The 14,379-nt window shown below is 45.3% G+C and overlaps 1 protein-coding gene across 7 annotated transcripts in view; it reads right to left on the bottom strand.

The window, feature by feature from the left end:
• Window positions 1-12,983, bottom strand: part of ACOX3 (acyl-CoA oxidase 3, pristanoyl) — an 86,983-nt gene extending 74,000 nt beyond the window's left edge. For 6 of the 7 annotated variants that reach the window (XR_007517715.1, XM_049886679.1, XM_049886681.1 and 3 more), the window contains exon 1: window positions 12,834-12,983. The gene's annotated coding sequence lies outside the window, so the exon portion shown is untranslated. Of the gene's footprint in view, window positions 1-6,981; window positions 7,681-12,833 lie in introns of all 7 variants that reach the window. The other variant, XM_049886680.1, reaches the window with a different exon arrangement.
• Between the last annotated feature and the right edge of the window lie 1,396 nt (window positions 12,984-14,379).

Here is a 14,379-nt window from a genome sequence, read left to right as displayed (position 1 = left end):
AGGGCTAAGGAACGTTAAACAGCTGTCACACTTTGTTCTTCTGTGCGTGCCAGAGCCTGTAAAGGAGGAGGGAACTAGAAAAACACAAAGAAGGAGATAGTAATTCATTCCCATTCTTGTTTATTCTGTAACGTTCCTTGGGCTTGGACAGACATGGCTGTGGCAGCATGCTTGCCCATTTTCCCATTCTTGTTTATTCTGTAACGTTCCTTGGGCTTGGACAGACATGGCTGTGGCAGCATGCTTGCCCATTTTCCCATTCTTGTTTATTCTGTAATATTTCCTTAGACTCAGACAGGCATGGCTCTGGCAGCATGCTTGTAAAATTCATAGCTTTTGCCTTTTTGAATATATGCTGAATAAAACTTTCTTTTGCTTCAATAAACTTTGTGATGTTTTTACCCTACAACAGTTAACAGCATAGCCATCAAGGATTTCTGAAGCTACGAATCCAGTCGAACTTGAGGAGACCTGGACTGCAGAGCAGAAGCCTGCAGAGAGGTCCTGTCTTCCGGACCCACATGTTCCCACTCCACCTCACTCCAACACCAAGAGGGTGAGTGCTCTCGGAAAACAAAACTTTGCTCACTCTTTTTTGTTCTCATTCTCATGTTTTCTTTGCTCGGCATATTTGTTTGAAGAACCAGTTGTTTAATTAAGGAGAATATTCCTTAGACTTTTGCTTGATTGTTTGGCTAAGAGTGACATTCAGTAACTCTTTAGGTGAACTGCAGTTTAGGTCCAGATTCGGGCGTTTGAAACGTTAAAGAGGTAATTTTATTTTCAAAAGGCTTTGGGTCACTATAAGCTGCAAAGTTCAGGCCTTTTTGTGACTCAGAAAATCTGGAAAACAGTGCTCCATTTTGCCAGATTCTCAGGGGAGGTGACAGCTCCTGACCTGTGCTATGAAATTCTCAGGGGAGGTGACAGCTCCTGACCTGTGGTATGAAATTCTCAGGGGACGTGACAGCTCCTGACCTGTGCTACGAAATTCTCAGGGGACGTGACAGCTCCTGACCTGTGCTATGAAATTCTCAGGGGAGGTGACAGCTCCTGACCTGTGCTATGAAATTCTCAGGGGAGGTGACAGCTCCTGACCTGTGCTATGAAATTCTCAGGGAACGTGACAGCTCCTGACCTGTGCTATGAAATTCTCAGGGGACGTGACAGCTCCTGACCTGTGCTATGAAATTCTCGGGGAACGTGACAGCTCCTGACCTGTGCTATGAAATTCTCGGGGAACGTGACAGCTCCTGACCTGTGCTATGAAATTCTCAGGGGACGTGACAGCTCCTGACCTGTGCTATGAAATTCTCAGGGAACGTGACAGCTCCTGACCTGTGCTATGAAATTCTCGGGGAACGTGACAGCTCCTGACCTGTGCTATGAAATTCTTGGGGGACGTGACAGCTCCTGACCTGTGCTATGAAATTCTCAGGGGACGTGACAGCTCCTGACCTGTGCTATGAAATTCTCAGGGGACGTGACAGCCCCTGACCTGTGCTATGAAATCCTCAGGGGGAGGTGACAGCTCCTGACCTGTGCTATGAAATTCTCAGGGGGAGGTGGCAGCCCTTGGCCTGTGCTATGCAATTCAAAGTGGTAGTTCTGTATCTTTTTTATGATATAGTTCCTCTGTGAAAAATCACAATGTTAAAATTAAAATCATCAGTAGCTGTTGTAAAGTACTTTTCAATGGGAAGAACTAATATAGTTAAGGTCTAAAATAAGTAACTAGGTCTCTAGCTAGCAGAATGAATTAAGTAAAAAAAAATGAAGGAAACCAAAAGCTTGAAGCTTAGAGTTTAATATCATTGATAAATGAGCCTGGACTTCCCCCCTACTACTGAGACCCCAGTTTAGGGTTCATATTTAAAAACACTATAAACCGAATGAGAACCCTGGTGGCGTCGTGGTTGAGGGCTACGGCTACTGACCAAAAGGTCGGCAGTTGGAATCCACCAGGCGCTCTTGGAAACTCTGAAGGGCAGTTCTACTCTGTTCTATAGGGTCACTATGAGTCAGAATCAACTCGACAGCAGTGGGTTTTGGTTTTTTCATAAACCGAATATATGAGAAGTAATTTGGAAGATTGGTGACCATTTTGGGAAAATGAAATTTCGTTTGTGTTGTCTTTTCCTCTTTAGGGAAATTTGCCTGATGCTTGGGTTTTGTCAAAAAGGCTAATATTCATTCCTCCATCTGAAGCCCTGGCAAGTTAATAAGTTTTATTTAGAACCTTCTCCTTCTGTTGAATTGAGTCAATCTTACCAAAAATTGCTATACACTTTTAGAAACATGGATCCCCGTATTCCTGTTCCGTGTGGTGTCACCCAGCGTCTCCTTTTGTTCTAAGAGCTTGCTTCTGCTCTTAGAGCAAGCGTTGTGTCTAAGCTTCTGTCTTGTATCAGGTTAGAGGCTATGGCTGATAGTTGTTGGGTTTTTTAAGGCTGTCTTAGAACCTCAGTTCTTTCCTCGTCCAGAAAAACTGTTTTGTGTCTGTCTTTTGATTTAGGCTTTTAGTAGCTACTTGGAGAAACTTTGATATAAATCAGTCTATTTGAAAAGTATACCAAGATCTTTTTGTTCAGTATGTCAATCTTAGAAGTGAAACCTTTCTAAGTAACTTAAGCTAGATATTATACAAAACATATTTTATTTAAGGAAAAAGGATAGTTTTGTCTTAAAGTAAAAGTAACAGTTACAGAACAGTAAAAGGGAAAGAAATTCGTTATCTTTTGCCTTCAAAATTCCTAGGTCACTTAAACTTCCTAAAAAAACTTCCTAGGTGGACTTAAACATATATAAATAAATTGGAGTGACCTAATCTTATCTTCTACCTGGAGTTAAAAGGTAGGTAGGGTGGGGTGAGATCAGGGCTCCTCAGCCCCGAGTCCCTAGTCTCCAAGGTCATATAGCTCCAGGGAAGATTTTTGAAAGACCCTTTCCAAGTAGGTGGAGACACCTTTAAGACAAAAAGGTAAGAAAGGGTGTTGCTTTGCTATAGTTATCAGACGTTGTTGGGTGAATCCCAATCATAAAAGAACCGTAAACAAGTTCTCTCTATTGTACGGGAACTTTAAGAAGCAAAAAAAATAGAAATCACAATGAGACGCACCTGCAATGGCCTGGAAGAATGTTTCCAACCCTAGCCAGACACTTAAGGATATATTCACGTCAGAGAACTGGTCAGCTGAGCGGAGACTTTGTCATTTCCAAAGCCAGGTGACAAAATATTTAAGGGCTAAAATTAGATTGGAAAAAATATGAAAAATAGAAAAAGTCAAGTAAAAGTTTGGAATATTTAAAGAAACTTTATTTCAATTATTCATGTTTTATTGTATATAGGCTTAAAGTAATTTCTAAGACCTTTTAGGTAACTTATTGATGTTAAGGAAACCCTGATGGTGTAGTGGTTAAGCGCTACGGCTGCTAACCAAAAGGTCAGCAGTTCGAATCCACCAGGTGCTCCTTGGAAACTGTATGAGGCAGCTCTGCTCTGTCTTATATGGTGGCTATGAGTCGGAATCGACTCGATGGCAGGTTATCGATGTTAAATTGAGCTAACAGATATTCATCATTATTTAAGTTTATTTATATACTTTGGCTTTGCATGCCACAAGGGTATATATATGTGTATATTTACATCTGCAAATGAGTCAATTCATTTTTGCCATTTTAAAGGCATGTACTCCAAGAGATATGCAACTAATGTTTAAGAAGTTTATTTAAAAAAAAAAAAAACTATTATTTGATATGGTCAAAAGTTTTATCTGCCTGACTGAAGTTTAGCAGTTTAATTTATGAGACTTTTAGGGACTTTAATGTTAAATAGTACATACAACAAAGAATTAGGTTTCTCACTGTTAAAATAACAAAATTTTCTTTGATTACTGAGTTGAAGAGTTAATCTATTTTTTGTGTAATCTGCCTCGAAGACAAAGTTTCGGTCTCTCATTAGAGATTCCTGAGTCAGAAACCATGCCACATAAAAAAAAAAAAAACAACATAGTTTCAGGAAAAAGAGCTAAGTTTTTTATTTTGAGATCTTTGGTTAAATAAGTGTTGCTTCATGGTGACCTATAATAAACTCCTGACAAGTTTGAAAGTTCATGGAAAGTCACAAAATTTTTATAAAGGAAAACTGCTAAAAATGTTTACGTAACATGTTATAAATTACATGGAATGTGTTGTTAAATCAAGAGAAGTGTCTCATTCTCGTTGGGTTACGATTTATATGTTAGTATTTCCTCTTGTGTTTTTGCCTAATATTAGACAGCAAATGTGTAATATTCTGTCATAATTTTATTATTACTTCTTTATTGTTAACTTGGTTGAAACTTTATTTATTTATTTATTTTTAATCTAGCATCATTAAAGCCAATAGTTTAACTGGGGAATTCAAATATTTCCTATGAAGTTGTTTTTATTACTATTCAGGTATTTAGAGGCTTGATAATCTTGCTATGTTCTCAGTATATCCTGACTTTTATTATGTCTCAAGATTATGTGTTATATCTGAAGGTTTTTAAAAATATGGTTAAAGGTTATATTTAGAAATATTTTTATCTAAAGTTTTTTTTAATTGATTTTATTTGGCCTTTATTTTGTAATTAATTTCTATCAGGTCTTTCACTATTGAGATTATTTTTATAAATTAATCACGGCCATATTAAGTTTTGTCAACCACAGGTTAAGTTTTTTCTTTGCTGATTTTCTAAAAACATTTGACCAGCATATCTCGACAAAAAGATGGACTATGTTGGACTTGCAAAAAAGACTGTGACTATACTCAGTCAGAATTTCCAGAACTCTCATGCAGAAGCTGATGGTTTCACAGACTGCAATCAATCCAGAATCACATGGAACAGAAACTAACTACATAAGACGAAGGAAACAAAAAGATCCTATGGGTTTTCATGAGAATATTGCTGGTGTTTTAAGGTCTGTCTTTCTGGATATAAGAAATGCTTTAAGGTTCTACTTTCTGGATATAAGAAAACCATTTTCCTCTTTTCTCCTGAATTACCTAATGGGTTTAGATATTTTAACTCTCGATTTAGAAGTCCTTGCTGTTAAACTTAGCAAAGCTGTAAATATCGTAACCGAGAAGTGTCTGAAATTTGAGCCATGATTTTACAAATTAGAATAGCATTAGATTTCCTATTAGTTCTCTCAAGGGATAGTTTTTACCTTGATAGGTAGTTGTTGCTGTGTTGATATGAACACACAAGCTGAGGTTCTGCGGAACACAGCCGCTGCTGAGGCAGTTAGTGACGCTGCTTAAGCTAAACGAACACCTCGTGAGATTTGTTTCCTTGGTCCAAAGACCTTACAGTCATGGCTTCATTGGTTATTTCAGACAATTGGCCTAATATTATTTTTAGTGTTTCCATTCTACCTCCTGATTTGCTGTATGGTGTCTGGGGTCTTAAAAACCAAATAGTGCCTGATTACCATTTATTGAGCATTTTTGATCAAAGATTCTATAACAAGATCATGATCCCAAGGAGGGAACCATGACCGAGTTGTATGTGACTCTCCCGGAATGCAGATTTCTGGGTTTCATGGAGACTGGGGCAACCCACAAGGGCCATCGCCTTTGGGTGTCCTTTTAAACCTCAAACTTTGAGAAAAAAACTGATTCCTGAAGCCAGTTCGAGTCAAACAATTGTCCAGATAAACTAGCAAGACCCTTTTGCTCTGAGCATTGTGCTTTTTTTTTTTTTTTTTTGAAGAATTCAGTCTTTTTTGAGAAATTGACTCCAAATATCTGACTGAGAGTTACATGTTTAGGGTAAATCAGCAATCAGTTTACTCAGTCATCAAGACAATGTTGTATGAAATACCTGTCTAGTGTTTGTAATCCAACTCTCACCCGACTGCTATATAGAAAATTATGTATCTTAAAGAAACCAGGTTCTCAAAAGAGATTGACCTCATGGCTCAGACTCCATTTTGTCCTAGATTCCACTTCTGCTTCTGAGAAAGTGACCCATGACTGTTACTAGGTAAACCAAGGAGGGACCACTTGCCCTCAGGGAGAACACTTGGCATGTTTTACACAGATTAACTGGAGACCTCCAACAGGAGTCCATCCTGTACTATCTTGCTAATCATGAATTCTCTAACGGAAACTAGTTTGTCACATGTATATTCTTCTATACCTTCAGTTTTCTCTAGACAACACGTGTGCTTTACGGATATATGTTTTTGTGTGGTAGATTCGTCTAAACTAGTTTACCTGTTCCAACTGACAGTAAATTTACTTGGGCAATCTCTTGTTCAGATTCCTGGCTAATGTGTAGGCAATGCCCTTTGGGAACCTTAAAATTATCTTTAGATATTCATAGTAAATATTAAAAAGGTCATGTTAATTTGTTACCCATTGTAAAAGGAGAGTCAGAAGAAAGCCCATTGGTCCAACACTCAGGGTATGGTTGGTAGCTTTAATTCCTACTTATGGTAGAGTTGAATGAGAGAAATCTCTAAGAAATCTATCCATTACTACAGGACAAATAGCAGATGAATTTGCTAGAAGGATGGAAGCACAACAGTGATCTCTGACCTCATCAGCCAAGATGACGTGATAATACAATAGCCTTAAGATTTTTTTTTATTAGCCCAAGAAAAGTATAGTCTGTGCTACAGCAAGTCCCTCTTCCTGCATTTGGATAAATAACACAGGAATAGAACAAGATATATACAACATCAGACAGCAAGCTACTTGGTTACATACTACAACGCCCTTACAAATACCAGATTTACTTGGTTGGCTACCATCAGGAATAAGTACATGGGCTAGATCACTACTGCAAGTAACATTCTTAGTCTGCGTCCTGATAGTATTAGGCATAATAAAATTTATCCTCTATTGTGTTACACACCTAAAAGGCAAAAGAAAAGCCTTGGGCTAAAATGTTGATGCCCACCGAGTCTCCTCACTCCCGGCAATGTGACTGATAAGAACATTTTACTAACCTGGTGAAGAACCAGATAGTATCCAGTGGAAAACTAGCACTGTGAGTTCAAAGAGCCCGCAATGGCCACTATGTAGGAGTGAGACTAAGTCCAGGTATTGATCATCAATGTGTTATCTCCAATCTCCGATCAAAAAGAGGGAATGATTTAGGAAATAATATTGGGGTCATTATTCGCTGTCCTTGAGCATAGAGAATGTGACCCAGCTGGAGCTGGGCTCACAAGGGCTCACAAGTACTCACAAGGACACATCAACTGGGCCCTGAGGTATAAAGACAATGTTGTTGTTGCTGTCAGGTGCCGTTGAGCTGGCTCCGACTCATAGCGACCCTGTGCACAACAGAACGAAACACTGCCTGGTCCTGAGCCAGCCTTACAGTCATTGTTACGCTTGAGCTCATTGTTGCAGCCACTGTGTCAATCCACCTTGTTGAGAGTCTTCCTCTTTTCTGCTGAACCTGTACTCTGCCAAGCATGATGTCCTTCTCCAGGGACTGATCCCTCCTGACAACATGTCCAAAGTATGTAAAGACGCAGTCTCGCCATCCTTGCTTCTAAGGAGCATTCTGGTTGTACTTCTTCCAAGACAGATTTGTTCGTTCTTTTGGCAGTCCATGGTATATTCAATATTCTTCGACAACACCACAGTTCAAAGGCGTCAATTCTTCTTCAGTCTTCCTTATTAACTATTACTAGCAGCTGGAATGTGAAAGTTGGAAACAAAGAAGAAGGATCAGTAGTTGGAAAATATGGCCTTGGTGATAGAAACAATGCCGGAGATCGAATGATAGAATTTTGCAAGACCAATGACTTCTTCATTGCAAATACCTTCTTTCACCAATATAAACGGCCACTATACACATGGATCTTGCCAGATGGAATACACAGAAATCAAATTGACTACACCTGTGGGAAAGGATGGTGGAAAAGCTCAATATCATCAGTCAGAACAAGGCCAGGGGCCGACTGTGGAATAGACTATCAATTGCTCACATGCAAGTTCAAGCTGAAACTGAAGAAAATCAGAGCAAGTCCATGAGAGCCAAAATATGACCTTGAATATATCCCACCTGAGTTTAGAGACCATCTCAAGAATAGATTTGACGCATTGAACACTAGTGACCGAAGACCACACGAGTTGTGGAATGACATCAAGGGCATCATCCATGAAGAAAGTAAGAGGTCATTGAAAAGACAGGAAAGAAAAAAAAAGACCACCATGGATGTCAGAGGAGACTCTGAAACTTGCACTCGAATGTTGAGCAGCTAAAGCAAAAGGAAGAATTGATGAACTAAAAGAACTGAACAGAAGATTTGAAAGGGCCTCTCGAGAAGACAAAGTAAAGTATTATAATGACATGTGCAAAGTGCTGGAGATGGAAAACCAAAAGGGAAGAACACGCTCAGCATTTCTCAAGCTGAAAGAACTGAAGACAAAATTCAAGCCTCAAGCTGTAACAGTAAAGGATTCTATGGGGAAAATATTAAACAATGCAGGTAGTATCAAAAGAATATGGAAGGAATACACAGAGTCATTATACCAAAAAGAATTAGTCGATGTTCAACCATTTCAAGAGGTGGCACATGATCAGGAACCGATGGTACTGAAGGAAGAAGTCCAAGCTGCTCCGAAGGCATTGGTGAAAAACAAGGCTCCAGGAATTGATGGGATATCGATTGATATGGACATAAAGACAATAGCTAAGATAATGTTGGAAAATATCTTTAGGGAACCTTTCACAGAAGCCAGGACAGAAAAGACTTTCCACTCTTATCTTTTTCTGTTAACATTTAGTGAATAGAAATTTGCTGGACCAGTGAAGACCCTCCTGACTGTACCAGTGATTGTTGAGAGGAACAATTCAAAATACAGGATCACAGTTTCCAGCCAATCTGTGAAAAAGCGAACCTTTCAATGGTTTTGTCCATTTTGTAGCATTAATATAGACTGATGACTCTGTGATGCTTCTTGGACTCAGACAGACATGGCTGTGGCAGCATGCTTGTCTGTTTTCCCATTCTTGCCTATTCTGTAATATTTCCTTGGACTCGGGCAGACACGGCTCTGGCACCATGCTTCTCTGCTTCTCAACTTTTGCCTTTTTGAATGTATACCAAATGAAATTTTCTTTTTGCTTTACTAACCTTTGTGATGTTTTTACCCTACAACACAACAAATGCTGGTGGGGTAACTGGATCTCCACATGGAAACAAATGAAGCTGAACCCCTTCCACACAACAGACATGAAAATTAACTCAAAGTGGAACGCAGGCCTAAGCGTAAGAGCTAAAACTTTAAAACTATTAGAAGAAAATATAAAAGTAAATTCTTGTAATCTGGAGTGTGGCAAAGCTCTCTGAGATATGACATCAAAAACACAAGCAACAAAAGATAAAATGGGCAAATAGGATTTCATCAAAATTCAAAACGTTTGTGCTTCAACAAACAACATCCAGGAGGCGAAAAGACAACCCAGACAATGGGAGAAAATACTTGCAAATCACATATCAATAAGGGATTTTATCCAGACCACACAAAGAATCTTACAAGGCAGGGGAAAGGCGGCCACATGTCTGCAAGTCAAGGAATGCTTGGGGTGACCAGGAGCCAGGGAAGACAAGAAAGTGTCTTCCCCTAGAGCCTTTGGAGAGAGCATGGCCCTGCCAACACCCTGCATTCAGACTTCTAGCTTCCAGAAGTGTAAGACAACAAGCTTCTGTTCTTATATGCCAAAACAAAGACTCTCGTAACTCAATAATAAAAAGACAAATAAACCAGTTAAAAGATGGGCAAATGACTCGAACAGACATTTCTCCAAAGAAGATCACCAAACGGCCAACATGCACATGAAAAGGTGTTCAGCATCACTGGTCATTGGGAAGATGCAAATCAAAACCACAATGCAATACCACCTCACACCTACTAGGGTTCTGCAATTGAAGACAGGTAACAAGCACTGCTGAGGCCACAGGGAAACTGGAATCTCATCCACCGCTGGTGGGAACGTAGAAAGGTGCAGTCGCCGTGGAAACCAGTCTGAGAGTCCCTCAAAAGATTAAACCTAGAGTTACTACATCACCCAGTAATTCCACTCCTAAGTCTATACCGAAGAGAAATGAAAACGTACACCCACAGAGAACCTGTAGCGTGACTGTTCACAGCAGGGTTATTCATAATAGCCAAAAAGGAGAAACAGCCCAGAAGGTCGTCGTTGGATGAATGGGTGGGTGAAGTGTGGTCTCTCCACACAACGCAGTTATTATTCACCCACAGAAAGTAAGGATGTTCTGATACACGCCACAACACGGGTGATACCTGCTACAACATAGATGAACCTTGAAAATATTTTGCTAAGTAACAGAAACCATTCTCAAAAGACCACGTGTTATTCCATTTATATGAGATGTCTAGAAAAGGCAAAGCTATAAACACAGGAAGTAGGCCAGCATTCGACTGTGTAGATCCTAACAAATTATGGATAACGTTGCGAAGAATGGGAGTTCCGGAACACTTAATTGTGCTCATGAGGAACCTGCACGTAGACCAAGAAGAAGTTGCTCAGACAGAACAAGGGGACACTGCCTGGTTTAAAGTCAGGAAACGCATGCTTCAGGCTTGTATCCTTTCACCAAATTTTTCAGTCTGTATGCTGAGCACATAGTCTGAGAAGCTGGACTATATGAAGAAGAATCGGGCGTCGGGATTGGAGGAAGACTCACTAACAACCTGCTGAAAGTGAAGAGGACTTGAAGCACTTACTGATGAAGATCAAAGATTCTGAAGTCAGGCTTCCTGGGCTCAAATTCCAACGTCAAAGTTTACTAGCTGGCAGACTAAGCAAGTTACTTCATCTTTCTATCCTCAGAGCCAATAATAACATGATAAGGCTTATCCAGTACACACCTGGTGGAACAGTGGTTAAGAACTACAGCTGCTAACCAAAAGGTCGGCAGTTCAAATCCACCAGCCACTCCTTGGAAACCTTGTGGGGCAGGTCCACTCTGTCCCATAGGGTCGCTATCAGCCGAAATCTACTCAATGGCAATGGGTTTGGTTTTGGTTTTAGTACATACCTAGGCTGTTGGGATGATTCAATCGGCCAATCAATCCACTTACGTATCCAGAACAGCTTCTGGCACCCGCATAGCTACCAATAGCATTATTATGGCAACGGATAGATGATTCTAAAATGCAGACCTGATAACTCTCCCCTTAGTTAGCAGCTGCCTAGAGACCCCAGGATAGAGTCTAACAGTTTGAATGCTTGGCACAGTCATTGCCTCCCCCTGCCCCCCAAGTCTTTGCACCTGCGGAGCCCCCGCTTCCCTGCGCGCCCCGGGCCTTTGCACCTGCGGAGCCCCCGCTTCCCCGTCCCCCTCCCGAGCCTTTGCACCTGTGAAGCCCCCGTTTCCCCGTTCCCCCCCAGGCCTTTGTACCTGCGGAGCCCCTGCCTCCCCGCGCCCCGGGCCTTTGTACCTGCGGAGTGCCCGCCTCCCCGCTCGCCTCCCGGGCCCTTGCACCTGCGGAGCCCCCGCTTCCCCGTCCTCCCGGGCCTTTGTGTCTGCGGAGCCCCTTCCTCCCCGTCCCCTCCGGGCCTTTGCGCCTGCGGAGCCCCCGCTTCCCCGTTCCCCCCGGGCCTTTGCACCTGCGGAGCCCCCGCCTCCCCACGCGCCCCCCGGGGCTTCGTGCCTGCGGAGCCCCCACTTCCCCGTCACCCCACCCCCGGCCTTTGCACCTGCGGATCCCCTGCCTCCCCGTCCCCCCCGGGCCTTTGCGCCTGCGGAGCCCCCGCTTCCCGGTCCCCCCCCCGGGCCTTTGTACCTGCGGAGCCCCTGCCTCCCCGCGCCCCCGGGCCTTTGCACCTGCGGAGCCCCTGCCTCCCCGTTCCCCCCGGGCCTTTGCACCTGCGGAGCCCCCGCTTCCCCGTCCCCCCCGGGCCTTTGTACCTCCGGAGCCCCTGCCTCCCCGTCCCCCCGGGCCTTCGTATCTGCGGAGCCCCTGCTTCCCCGCGCGCCCCGGGCCTTTGCACCTGCGGAGCCCCCGCTTCCCGGTCCCCGCCGGGCCTTTGTACCTGCGGAGCCCCCGCCTCCCCGCACGCCCCCCGGGCCTTTGCACCTGCGGAGCCCCTGCCTCCCCGCACGCCCCCCGGGCCTTTGCACCTGCGGAGCCCCTGCCTCCCCGTTCCCCCCGGGCCTTTGCACCTGCGGAGCCCCTGCCTCCCCGTTCCCCCCGGGCCTTTGCACCTGTGGAGCCCCTGCCTCCCCGTTCCCCCCGGGCCTTTGCACCTGCGGAGCCCCTGCCTCCCCGTTCCCCCCGGGCCTTTGCACCTGCGGAGCCCCCGCTTCCCCGTCCCCCCCCGGGCCTTTGCGCCTGCGGAGCCCCCGCTTCCCGGTCCCCCCCCCGGGCCTTTGTACCTGCGGAGCCCCTGCCTCCCCGCGCCCCCGGGCCTTTGCACCTGCGGAGCCCCCGCCTCCCCGTTCCCCCCGGGCCTTTGCACCTGCGGAGCCCCTGCCTCCCCGTTCCCCCCGGGCCTTTGCACCTGCGGAGCCCCCGCTTCCCCGTCCCCCCCGGGCCTTTGTACCTGCGGAGCCCCTGCCTCCCCGTCCCCCTGGGCCTTCGTATCTGCGGAGCCCCTGCTTCCCCGCGCGCCCCGGGCCTTTGCACCTGCGGAGCCCCCGCTTCCCCGTCCCCGCCGGGCCTTTGTACCTGCGGAGCCCCCGCCTCCCCGCACGCCCCCCGGGCCTTTGCACCTGCGGAGCCCCCGCCTCCCCGCACGCCCCCCGGGCCTTTGCACCTGCGGAGCCCCTGCCCCGCTGGCACACACTCCCCGCACCCCACGTCCCCCGGCTACCTTAGGCTCTTCCTCGGGATCTCGTCCTCCCGGCGTCTCGCACCGCTCAGCGCACACAGCAGGCGCTCGAGGGAAGCCCGTCGATCTTAGGACCGACCCTGGCGAGCTGGGACGTGCCTAGCGCGCGGATCGCCCCGTCTCGGCCTCCGTCCGTCCTGTGGGCGGGGCCGCGCTAGCCGTCCCGCCCCCAACGTTATCGAGCTGCGCGGCCCACCTCGTCGCCTGGGAAACGCAGGACGCGTCCGCTCTCCGTCGCCTGGGAAACGCAGGACGCGTCCGCGCTCGGAGCCAGGGTGGCGACGGGGCCAACTCTTCTCCCTAGAGGCGCCCGCGCTCCGCGCTCTTCGTGCGCCTGGTCTCCCAGTCCTGGCTCAGAGACTCTGGATGTCATTTCACTCCAGAGTTTCTCAAAGTGTGATCCGTGGACATACCTGCATGACAGTCCCTGGGATGTTTGTTTCCAAGTAGATTCCTGGGGCCCAGACCAGAGCTGCTGAACCTGAACCAAATTAATAGCACGGCCAAGTGCTCACTAACGTTTGAGCAGCGTGACTCTCCTCAGTTCCACGGAGGACCCCCAGTGGGATTGGGTTCTAGGTGCCCCTAGCAGTAGCCAACTCAACAATTCATCCTTCCTTAGTTTTCCTTCCTTAATGCTTCACACTTCCCAGTTCCTCACTCCTGCCTCCTAGGATTATCTCCCAATTTAATGGTTGTTGTTACTTCCCAGAACAAAACACCGCTCCATCCTGTGCCATCTTCATGATCCTTGGTATGCTTGAGTCCATTGTTGCAGCCACTGTGTATTTTGCGTGCCTTCCAACCTAAGGGGTCATCTTTTAGCACTATATCTGTCTTAGTTATCTAGTGCCGCTATAACAGAAATCCCACAAGTGTGTGGCTTGCACGAACAGAAATTTATTTTCTCACAGTTTGGGAGGCCAGAAGTCTGAACTCAGGGCACCGACTCTAGGGGAAGGCTTTCACTCTTTCAACTGGCTCTAGAGGGGAAGGTCCTTGTCTTTTTTCAGTTCCTTGGTTTCAGTTGCTTTCTTCTGTTCCTTGGCTCCTTGGGAATCTTCGTGTGGCATGTATCTGCCCTCCATATGTGCTTCCTTCTCTGTGCCTAATCCGCTGTTTTTATATCTCAAAGGTGATTGGCTTAAAACACACTCTACACTGACATGGCCTCATAACAAAGAAAACCCTAGTCCCAAATGAGACCACATCCACAGATACTAGGAGTTAGGGTTTACAACACACATTCTGGGGGGACACAGTTCAATCCATGACAATATTGGACAATATTCTGTTGCTTTTTATCCGTAAGTTTTTCATCGGGTGATTTTGGACGTAGGTCGTCCGGCCTTTCTTCCTAGTCTATTTTAATCTGGAAGCTCGACTGTAACTTGTCCTCCATGGGTGACCCTGCTGGTATTTGAAATACTGGTGGCGTAGCTTCCAGCCTCACATAAACTTGCAAGGTACCACAGTACAACAAACTGACAGACAGGTGGTGGTCAGATTTGAATACCTGCACCCAAAT

This window comes from Elephas maximus, chromosome 5 (genome assembly GCF_024166365.1).
Source record: "Elephas maximus indicus isolate mEleMax1 chromosome 5, mEleMax1 primary haplotype, whole genome shotgun sequence".
NCBI lineage: Eukaryota > Metazoa > Chordata > Mammalia > Proboscidea > Elephantidae > Elephas > Elephas maximus.
This window is presented reverse-complemented; position numbering and strand designations above follow the sequence as displayed.